The sequence below is a fragment of the Pteropus alecto genome, unplaced genomic scaffold, assembly GCF_000325575.1.
Source record: "Pteropus alecto unplaced genomic scaffold, ASM32557v1 scaffold6, whole genome shotgun sequence".
Classification (NCBI taxonomy): domain Eukaryota; kingdom Metazoa; phylum Chordata; class Mammalia; order Chiroptera; family Pteropodidae; genus Pteropus; species Pteropus alecto.
The window spans coordinates 822,860-833,132 of record NW_006437738.1 but is presented as its reverse complement, the minus strand read 5'-3'; the positions used below and the strand labels follow the sequence as shown (position 1 = coordinate 833,132).

Below are 10,273 nucleotides of genomic sequence, written 5' to 3'. Positions count from 1 at the left end.
TCAGAAGGGGATACTGGGGCCCTGAGAGACTTATCCCTCATCTAGGGCCCTTTAGCTGTGGATCCCTGGATCTCCCATATCTTCTCTTATTGGGGGTGGGAGTAGAGGAGGTGGGGTGCTGGGAGTGGGACAGTCCCAAGGGCCCTCAGAGGGGCGGCTGCATTTGCTCATAGGAAGTCCGAGGCACCAGGGGCCTTCCAGGCCCGGGACGAGGGGCGGTCGCAGAGGCCCAGCCAAGGTCAGAGCCAACTTCTCCGAAGACAGTCCAGCCCTGCTCTCAGCAGGGAGGTGAGCACTGCCAGCCTGCCCCAGGCCCCTGCACCCTAAGGGGTGAGCCACTGCTTCTCCCCTCCCTTAGGTGCAGGCAGGGGTCTTGGGAAGGGAGGGCCTTTATGAAAGGGTTAGAGTTCTAGTTATGGGTGTCCAGCTTTCCCCTCTCCCAAAGAGCCAGCAGGTCTTGGCAAAATTGAGGACCCCAAATTAATCCTTGGACAACAGCCCTTCAGTGCTGTTCGGTTCCTTAATTAGGTAGCTGCTGCTGCCTTGAGTTTTCAGGGAAAGCCTCGGGTGCATCCGTCTGGCTCTAAGGGCTGCCCGTCTCTTCCAGAGTGAAAATTTGTGTTTTTAAGAAACTCTTAGAGGGCAAGGCCCAGCCCAGTGGAACGTAGTATTGTGGTGGAAATTCCGGCACCTGATAGCCCAGGTTGGAATCAATATCTTGGGGGGCGGGGGGGAGCCGGAAAAGTGAGCAGCTCTTCGCAGATCTCTTTCTGGAACTGAGGAAAGTGGGTGAGAGGGAAGAGCTGACACCCCTGGGGGAAAATACAGAGACTCTACGTACTTTTTGACCTGTTTGAATCCAGGCTGCTGTGGGGACACAGCTTGCCTCTCTCCCTGAGGCCTGGCTAAGAGCCCAGTTTCCTGTGCTCCTAGACAGAGGCTTCCCAGTCAGGGTCCTGGAGCCTCACCCACAACCTCACCTCATCCTCAGGTAACCACGCCCCTTGCGAAGCAGGCAGAGCCAGCCCGGAGCCGAGCAGAGCCCCCTCATCCCAGGAGCCCCAAGAGGCAGCCCGAGGGGGACCGGCGGTTCCAGGGTTCCTCACCGCCCCCAAGGACATCAGCCAGGACCTCTGAGAGGGAGCGGCGGACAGAGAGACCTCCAGAGAGTGGCTGGGCTGGTCCAAGACGGCCTCTGAGGGCGTGGCAGAGCCAGGAGGAGCTGCCAGGGTCTCGGGGCCCTCACAGACACCTGGAGAGAGGCTGGAACAGCCAGGAGGAGGGCCCAGGCCTGGGGGGCTGGCAAGAACTTAGGGAGCCCAGCCAGGGGGCTGTCAGAGCCCCAGAGGGAACATGTAGGGGCCCTCCCAGGGAGTCTGAGGAGAGCTGGGCGAAGCCGAGTAGCCCCCCTTGCCACAGGGGGCGGTCAGAGGCCTCGGTGGAGTCCCCCAGTAATGGGTTGCAGGAGTCCCCTGACAGGCCAGCGCAGAGAGGCTGGGGCAGCCTTCAGGAGCTGTTCAGTCCTCACCAGCCTATGAGCTCCCCAAACTCTGGGGAAGGCCCAGCAGAGTTCTCGAAATCCTGGAAGCCTGAGACACCCACTGCTGTGGGCTGGGGAACGGAGGGAGCATGCCCGCACCTGCATGGCCCTGAGAGGCGACCTGGGCTTGACTGGAGGGACTTGCTAAGCTTTCTCGGGGTACCCAGAGTGGGGGCCTCGGCTTGCAGGGAGGAGCCAACGCTCACTTCCTATCTTCCAAGGCTCAACTGGGAAGGCCTCCTGGAGCTCCTGCAGGCCCAGCTACCCAGAAAGGACCCAGCTGGACACTGGGGTAGCCCAACCACAGCTTCAGGGCCAGAGCTGGCTTCCCCAGGCACAAAGGATGCCTTGAAACAAGAGCAACACAGCCAGCCCGAAGGCTGGACGGAGCCCGTCCTAGTCAATGGACACGGCCCCGGCCAGTGGCCCCAGAGCGTGGCCCAGCCACCCAGCCCTGCCTGCACCTCCACCCAGTGGCCAAAGACCAAAGTGACGAGTGGACCAGAGACCTCAATAATGGCTGGTCCTGAGGAGCAGGGCCATCTGGGGAGCAGGAGCTCTGCACAGGGCCCCAGCTCATCAGTGTGGGAGGTAAGTCAGCCTCACTTCTGAGGGGAAGCCCAACAGGCGGCCGCACCCCAGACAAGTGTCCTTAGAAAGGCCTCCTCTCAGCTCCTGCACACTCTCCAAAGCTCAGCCCTACTCCTCTCTTCTGACAGAAACCTTTGCCAGCCACCAAAGTGGACAGCAGTGATAACGACCAACACTTCCGTGAGCTTTAACTATATGCTAAGCCCTGGCCTGGATGTTTTATGAGTATTTTCCTCACTTAATTTTCATAGCAACCTGATGAGAAAGGCACTGTCAATTTACAAATAAGGAAACTGAGACAGATATTAAGTCACTTGTTCAAGATTACACACCTGGGGCGAGGGTGGACCCCAGTTCTGCTCGGTGAAGATCACCCCGAGGCCTCAATCAGGATGCTCTGGCAGGGCCTTCTCTGCTCCCAGCCCCACTGTACCTGGTTTGTGTTGCCTCTGGTGGCTCATGCCTGACCCTGGCTGGGACTGCAGCCAGTGTGGTCGTGTCCCCTCCCCCTGCAGTATTCCAAGTTCCTCAAAGTCCAGGATGGCCTCACGTACCCCCTCTGACCCCCACAGCTTCTTTCAGGCACAGAGAAGAGGTTGCGTAAATGCTCACTGGTTTGAGTTGGCTGCTGAGACAGGCTGTTTAAATGAGGACCCACCGAGTCCCTTCCCTGCCTCCTTGGCCCAGTGCAGAGTCACAGAGTCGGTGGCACTCTGGTGCTGCTTGGAGCATTTATCTGAAGGTGGTGGGTGGGGAGGGTCCTGGAGGCCAGAGACCTGCAGGCTGCCTCGGCTTCCTGGGAATGCAGCATGTAGTTCTGGACTCCCAGCTTCTCCTGGCCCTGGTCTTCTCCTGTGTGGTAGGACCAACTGCTTCCCTGACAGCCACCACTGGGATGAAGTGGGGCTCCTGCTCATTCATCTAACCCACCTCCTCTCCTCGATGTGCAGTCCAGCGCCGCCTCCCCCATGGATGACAGGAGGGTTTGTGGTGTGCCAGGCCCTGGGCCCAGTGCTTTACATGCTCTGCCTTTACAAGGCTCAGACCCGTTAAGCATTTGCTGGGGATTACACCTGTATAAGTCATGAGAAATAAGATCACGATGTCGGCTCCAAAGCCCAAGCTTTTAACTACCGTGTTGTGAGGCCTCAGAGCCCATGGCAGGACTACAGAGCCCCCTCCCCTGTATTTCCCTATGGCTTTTATCCATTTGCTTTCTAATTAAGTCAATGCACAGACACCAGAGATGCAGGGATGAGCCAACTAGGTCCTGCCCTTACAACAAAGTGGGGCTTTGGGGGTCCCTAAACAAGAAGATGCTCTCAGGCTTGTTAGGGAGGCAGGTGGACCACAGGCAGCCCGGGGAGAGTGAGATGCCACTAAATGCTGGGATGCTGCAGGCTGGCTGGGTCAAAGGGAAGAAGGAGGGTTGAAAGATTCTTCAGCTAGATTTATTACATGGTAAGGCTCAGGTCTCTGGGAGGTTAGGAGGTGGCACCTGGGGAAGGGCTTAAGGGTATTTCATGAATGACGGCAGAGGCACTGACTGGGTCCTGCTGGGGCTCCAGCTGCTCACCCTCTATGAAAATCCTTGGCATGGCATTCAAGGCCTCCTTGCCTTCCTTCCACCTCAGATTAGCCCTCTGGTTATGCTGAGCTGGCTGGAGAGCTCTGTAAGCACATCCCCCTGCCCTTGCACATGCTGTTCCCCTTGCCCAGGATGCTCTTCCCTTCCCTCTTCATTCACCAAATGCCTGCTTATTATGAATTCAAGTCTTAGATCAGGTACCCTGTTCTAAGACGCCTTCCCTGAATATTTACCCCACCCCCAGGTTGGTGATGTCTCCCTTCTGGGCTTGGTGGTTCTGCTACTCCATCTGGTCACATCTAGTTGTCATTAAGAAACACCAGCTCAATGGAGGCAGAAGCGGTGCCTACTCTGTCTCTATACCTCTGGCCCCTGGCCCAGGGCCTGACCCAAGGAAGAACTCAGCTCAGTGGATGGTTGATCAGTGAATACATAGAGGCTTAAATGCATGCAAGAAACCAATGGAAAATGGGAGGGTCACTGGGTAGATGATGGATCAATGATAGATGATGGTTGTGTTAATGGGTGACGGATAGGTGATATATGCTGGACAAAGTGATGAATAGGGTGATGAATGGATGGATGGATGAATGTTGGGTAGACTATGGATATATGGATGTTGCATGGATGGGTAAATGTTGTGGAATATGGATGATGAATGGTGAATGAACATTGGATGGGTAGATGGGTGATGGATGAATGGATGTTGGATAGATTGAAGAAGGATACATGGATGTAAGATGGATGGACAGATGATGAGTAGAGGATGGATGTATAAATGGGATAATGCATGTTGGATAGATGAGTGGACAGATAATGTCAGATGGATGCTGAATGGATAGATGGATATGCAGATCTATCGATGTTGGATGCCAGATGGATGTTGGATGGATAGAGGATGAATGGATAGATACGAAGGTGGATAGATAAATGGAAATGGAAATAACATGGACTAAGATGTGTTCTTTCTTATCTCCAGTTCCAATCAGAGGAGCCTGAGGAGTCAGAACCAAGAGGAGGCCAAGACTCAGTGACTGACCAGAAGCAGGCAGACTCGGTAGTTGGGTCTTGGGTGTGAGCCCATGGGGAGGGGAAGGGAAGGAAATCAGATTGGAGGTGGGCTGAGGACCTCGGATGAGCTCTGGGGTCATCCAGACCAAAGTGGGCTCTGCCATGGGGTCATCTGTATACATGATGGGGCCTTGAGAAGAAGGGCTCTAGTGGAGCTGGGTAGCAGAGCCACCTTCTGGCTGAGAGGCCTAGGTGGGGTCATAGCCCAGGGCTCTGTTTTTAACTTACTAGAATGCCTTGAAAAGGTTAGCTAGAATGCCTTCCTTGCAAATGGCAGTTTGGCCCTGATAGTCTCTGAAGGCAAGGTCCCTTCTGGTTCTGGAGGGCTGGCCAGGCTGGGAGAAAGAGTTGAGCTTCTAGGAGCTGGAGCTAGAGAAGTACTGAAGAGGGTTGAGGAGGTGCTACAGTCAGCAGGACCTGGACAGTCTCCAGGGTCTTGGGGCAAGAGAGATGTATGCAGGCAGTGGGACCCACTGAAGCTGCTCAGGCCTGGCTGCAGCTGGAGTGCATTGCTCTGCCCCGCCCCTCCCTACGACCTGCCAAACAGACTGTTCTCATCACCCTCAGCCTCCAGAGAGGTGAGCTCAGAGCCGAGGGCCTGGGGCAGCCAGAAGCAGGGGGAAGGAGACAGGCTGTTTGGGGCTATGCTTTCCTTATCCTGCTGTTATTCTGCTGTTCCCCATGACACCTTCTGAGAAGCTGGGTGTGACGGACGGCATCTGTCTGGCAGCCTGGAGCCTCCAGCTCTGGCCCTGCCACTAGTCAGAGTCAGGGGGATTCTGCCCAAGCCCTCACTGTGTACATGAGGAAAGAAGGGGCAGGGGTGTTGTCCCAGGTCACACAGCCAGTCAGTGGCTAGACTCAAACTAGAACTGGGTCTTGGGACCCTCACCCAGTGTTCTCTCTGCTCCCTACTTCCTGGCCCTGCCCTGATTCCCTGTGTGGCTTTGCACAGCAGCAGCAGCAGCACCAGTGTTCCAAGTGCTTGAGGGCCAGTCTTCCCATCTGTGAAATGGGAGGGGACAGGGCCTGATCACTAAAGGCACTTCCAGCTCTCACAGGGGCTCCGACAACTTTGCTCTTCCTCTTTCTGGGTTATTTCTTCATACTTCCTGGAGCCAGGGTTTCATGAACAAAGAGGAAATAATAATATAGGGGTCCCCTCTAGTCTCCACAAAATGAGCCTATACCAGTAGCACAGGAAACGTCTCGATCTATCCCCAGGCAGCCTGGGCTGGACAGAATTGATAACTACCTCATTCGTTCATTCATTCACATACACTTAGGGAGCACCTTCTGCATGCCTGAGTGTGGGCAGAGGTGAATTAGAGCACTAGCTTGGAGCTCGTGGTCTAGTGGTCAGAGCTGTGATGGGGGATGTGGTGGCAGGGTGGGGCAGTCATTCCCAAAGCCTTGGACCTATGCTTTGATGCTTCATGTTCCGCCTCTGGTGAATCGCTGGGTTCCAGAGAGTCAGGACACCTGATCTCTGTCCTACCTCTATCTGCTCTTTGACTTTGGGCAAATGCCTCTGCTTGGCTGGAGCCTATTTCCTCCAAAGTGGGTACATTTGTGGGCCTGTGGGGAAGGGGTTGTGTGGCTCCAGGTGCCTGTGATTCATTCCTTTCACAAAGGTGAGGCAGATGGGGGATTTGGGATGGGGCGGGGGGCCTCGTATGACCTCTTGGCTCCAAATGGCTGTTGCCATGGAGAAGAGGGACCCTGAGTTCCCACATCTTTAGATATTTCAAGAGAAGCTGGAAATATGTAGTTATATGTTAAATCTCTTGCTTATTTAACAATAGAACCTAATGTAAAATAATCTGAAAACCCTGTGCGGGCTGAACACACATCTATAGCCTGCTGGCCACCTGGGGTTTGACTTTAAGGTGGTGAAGATCATGTCCCCATCGGTGCTGAGCCCCAAGAGCCCTGTCAGGCAAACACCATATAGTGTGAACAAGGTAACAAGCTCTGTTCTCCGTAGCTCTGTGAGAGAAGGAAGATGGGAACCCTGGGCCTTTGAGGTGGGCGTGGAAGAATGGGCAGGGGAGGCTGTAGTCAGGGACTCCCCATCCTGCCAAAGAGACCTGTGGGCCAACACTGGACCCTGTTTGACAGGCAGACAAGAGACCAGCAGAGGGCAAGGCTGGGAGCCCGCTCAAGGGCCGACTGGTGACCTCCTGGCGGATGCCCGGTGACCGTCCCACGCTGTTCAATCCGTTCCTGCTGTCTCTGGGGGTCCTCAGGTGGCAAAGGGTAGGCTGGCTCCTGTGGGATGGGAGGGGTAGGGGTGGGGAGAGAGGGGGAGGAGAGGGAAGAGGTTGGTGTTAGTCAAAGAAGAGAGAGTGGGACCTGAGAATGAGGGTCCACGTGAAAAAGGAGATAAAAGCAGAGTACTGAGCACTCGCTGGCATCTGCAAGTGAGTGGGATTTCCCACTTCTAGGGTGAGGGGTGATTGAGTAACCTATGCAGTTGAAAACTCCCCGTCAGCAACCAGGCCAAGGGGAGCCAGGTTGGCGGGGAGGGGAGAGGAAGGAGGGCCTGCGAGGGGCTCTGGGATTGCAAAGTGTGTCTCAGTTCTGGGCCCGAGCCAGTTTCACAAACATCTGGCATTACGTAACCCATCTTTTGCCCAAAGAGGCTGTAAACACTCAGGCCTCTGGTTCGGGGTTTCCTCAAGGACAGGGAGGGGAGGCAGCTGTGACTTGTTCCCTCTTGCCCCCTTCACAGCCTGAGAGAAGGGGCCCGGCCATCTCCAGGAGCCACTGGCTGGCTCATGGGGTCTCTTCTTTCCATGACAGGAGGACTCTGGTCCTCGTGTTGGCTCTCCTCCTCTGCCAGCACTAGACTAGCACATTAGAGACAATTTACCTATTTTACAGATGAAGGGACTAAGGCTCAGGAGGCCAGTTGACTTGCCTGAGGTCAAAAGGCTAGGGCTTAGAGGAGCTAGCCTCTTGCTGATTTTCCTCATTTCTAGATTAGAGAATGGCTGCGGCCAAACTCAGTGAGCCTCAGTTGCCACATCTGTCTAATGGGAAAAAATCCATGCAGACACTGAGGGCTGGAGGGAGAACTCGAGGAGGTGTGATGGAGGTGGAGACAGCACGTCCAAACATTAACTTCCTCATCCACTTCATAATTTCCTTTCTACTGAACTTTGGGGGTTAAAGCGAGAGGGTATTCAGAAAACCTCTGGGTGGTACCTTCAAGCCAGGAGCAGGAATTACCTTATCGGCCTAACCAAAGGTCACCAACAGGAAGCAGCTCTGGTGGAGAGAGGGGAAGAGAAATGCAGAAAAGCCTCTGGGGAAACGATGATGCTGATGACAATCAGCATTTATTGTGTACCTACTCTGTGCTCAGTTGTGTTCAGTGCCCAGCATGTCTGATTGTTTTAATCCTCACCACTAGGCATACCAGGTACAGTTCATATTGTCCATATGACAGATGAGGAAATGAAGCTCAGAGAGGAAAAATCCCTGGTTCTAGGTCACACAAGAGGCAGAGCTGAGATTCGAGATGCCCCCGCCATCTCTGTGCATCTGGATCTCCCTGAGTCTTCCCTGCAGCCCCGAGAGTCTCCACAGATTTCCCCCATTAGACAGATGTGGCAGCTGAGGCTTGGCGAGTTTGCAGCTATTCTCTCATCTGGGAATGAGGAGAATCAGGAGCTGAAGGACAGAACTGGCTGCCAGTGGAGACTCCCAGACAGTTATTTAGAGCAGCTTCAAATATCTTTCGAGCTGGATAGTGAAATTAGTCTAAGGTCAAAAGCTGGGAAGCCTAGGCTTGAGTTCTATCTCTACACTAACTTGTGTGGCTTTGGGCCATTGTCTCCCTTCTCCTAGCCTCACGTCGTTATCCTCGATAGAGTAATGGTTTGAGACTGAATTACCCCAAAGTTTGGTGGCTCTGTTTAATAACTCACTCCTGGGTCCCTAAGCCTATGCCATCTCTGTCTGACCAGGGCAAGTCGTGGTAAGGGAATCATTCCTTCATTTGTGCTGTCATTCATTTGACCAATGTTTACTAAAGACCTCCTGCAAGTTGAGGCCCTGGGCTTGCCTCAGGTATAGACAAAAAACACTCCATCCCTGCTGACAAGGAAAGCAGAGTTTGGTGAGGACATTGACATGTAACTGGTTAGCACACAGTGCAGTCGTCCTGTGACGGAGAATGTACAGATTCAGGGAGCACTGGGCAGGGAGGTGACACAGAGAGTACTGGGCGGGGAATTGTTTCAGGAGCACTCGGCAAGGAGAGTATAACTGTGCTGGGGGCGCTTTGGCTTCCTTTGGTCTAAGACTTGAAGAATGAGAAGGAATTTTCCAGGCAAACAAATATTTAGAGGAAGGGGAGGGAGAGAAAGGGAGTGTATGTGTGTTGGGGTGTGTGGGGGGCGCACAGAAGACAGGAAAGGAAATGTTCCGAACATGGCAGAGAACAACATGTGCAGTCTCATCTGAGATACAAAAGACCTGGCTCATTCTGGGAATTCTCAGCAGTCCAGAGTTGTGTATCCTAGCATGTAAAATGTGTGTGTATAAAGATGGAGGACAGCGGGCGGGGGCCAGATCAGGATGCTGACTGCCTGGAACAAGAATATAGAGCTGATCTATTAGCACTGGGGAAATGCTGAACTTTGAGCAGGGGAGTGATCTGATCACTGGGTTGAGGGTCCTAGAAATGGAGTTACGGAAGCCAGGAAACCAGTAAGGAGCCCAGGCCACTGGACCAAACAAAGCACGGGTGGTAGATCTCCAAAGGACCAAATGCCTGAGTGAGGTACAGGGGTAGGGTGGGAAACTCAGCATGGGGGTGCCAGAAGGCCAGTGTCTAGAGGAATATGAGCTTATCCTTGGCTTCATCCTCAAGGTGGAGGAGAGACTCCCAGTGAGAATACTGGAAAAGATCTTCAGCTCCCTGGGCTTCCATTTCTTTATCTGGGAAATGGGGATAGTAATTATAATTATGATAGCAATAATTTTTGACCCCAAACTGAGATGGCAGAATAATTGAAATGTCAGTTATTCCAAGCTCCCCTGCAACTCTACCAAAGGATAGCTAAGTAGGGATAAAGGAGTTTGTCCTAGGCGCTTTACTTATATTAACACTTAATCCTTATAGAGACCCTATGAGACAATAGCATTACCCCATTTAACAGAGGCTGAAGTTGAGGCACAGTGAGATAAGTACCTTGTAGGGTTTGAATCACAACGCCACGCAAGCTACTACATTCATTTAGGGTCTAATTCCACCAAGGTCCCTCCACTACTGCAGGGCTTAGATGAACTCCTGCAGGCTGGAAGCCTCTTAAAAACTGCCAAGTCCTCTGGGAACGTGGGTGTACACCTATACCCAAGAATCCAAAACGAGGTTTTTAAGCCCAGAAAGATCTGCTCATAAGGAGGGTGCATTTGGGGAAGATCCTACCACCATTCCAGAACTCTCTCTGTGTGAAGATTGCTAGGAATGC

At 53.5% G+C, this 10,273-nt stretch overlaps 1 long non-coding RNA gene across 1 annotated transcript in view; it reads right to left on the bottom strand.

The window, feature by feature from the left end:
• Positions 1 to 6,561: 6,561 nt before the first annotated feature.
• LOC112482015 overlaps positions 6,562 to 10,273 on the bottom strand; it is a 5,661-nt gene continuing 1,949 nt past the window's right edge. Inside the window, exon 2 of the long non-coding RNA XR_003047152.1 lies at positions 6,562 to 7,061. This is a non-coding gene — a long non-coding RNA (uncharacterized LOC112482015). The remainder of the gene's footprint in view (positions 7,062 to 10,273) is intronic.